Source organism: Penaeus monodon, chromosome 13, assembly GCF_015228065.2.
Source record: "Penaeus monodon isolate SGIC_2016 chromosome 13, NSTDA_Pmon_1, whole genome shotgun sequence".
Taxonomy (NCBI): Eukaryota; Metazoa; Arthropoda; class Malacostraca; order Decapoda; family Penaeidae; genus Penaeus; species Penaeus monodon.
In genome coordinates this window covers 45,388,412-45,389,127 of record NC_051398.1, presented here as the reverse complement: position 1 = coordinate 45,389,127, position 716 = coordinate 45,388,412, and positions in this window count along the sequence as shown.

Sequence of the window (716 nt, the reverse complement as noted above, 5' to 3'; positions counted from 1 at the left end):
ATACAACCTAATGTTAATACCTCAGGTATTTTTCACTGTAGCATGTCACCTAATGTAGGTCTCATAGGAACAGAATATAACAATGAAAGATCTCTCTACCTTAAAGAGTACATACTCCATCCTATGCCATATACACACACTGAGACAATAATATAATAGAGCATTAACATGTCAGAAATTCAATTAGATCAAGGGACATCTTGAAATTTCCGTCAATCAATTCTAGACATCCAAAGGGCCAAACCCAGAGTAGATTTTTTGGCAGACATACAATATTGCTTTGTATCTGCCTAAAACAGATACCACATTAAAAGCTATGATGAATGGGAAATACATACAGGAAAAAAGGATTAAAGGAAAGTTCTACAAAACTAATACTATCAAGTATCACTTTGTCTCACTTTCAATCATGCTAAGCAGTTTACATGAGATAAAGGGAGCTGTTATCTGCACCCAACTTAATAAACTGAAAAATCATTCTAGAGTTTGGAAAAGAAAAGAAAAGAAAAGAAAAAAAGAAAAAAAGAAGAAAAAAAAAAATGTGTGAGAGATACTTACAAATGAGAGAGATTCTGTGTTTCTTGGAGCCTTGTTGCCAACATAAATTTTAGTATGAGATAAAAATAAAAATTACATAGTTTAATTTTAACTGATAAGAGCCTAAACCATAAGCAGCATATTTGGTACGAATGGGTTGTTCTTTGATCATCATTAGT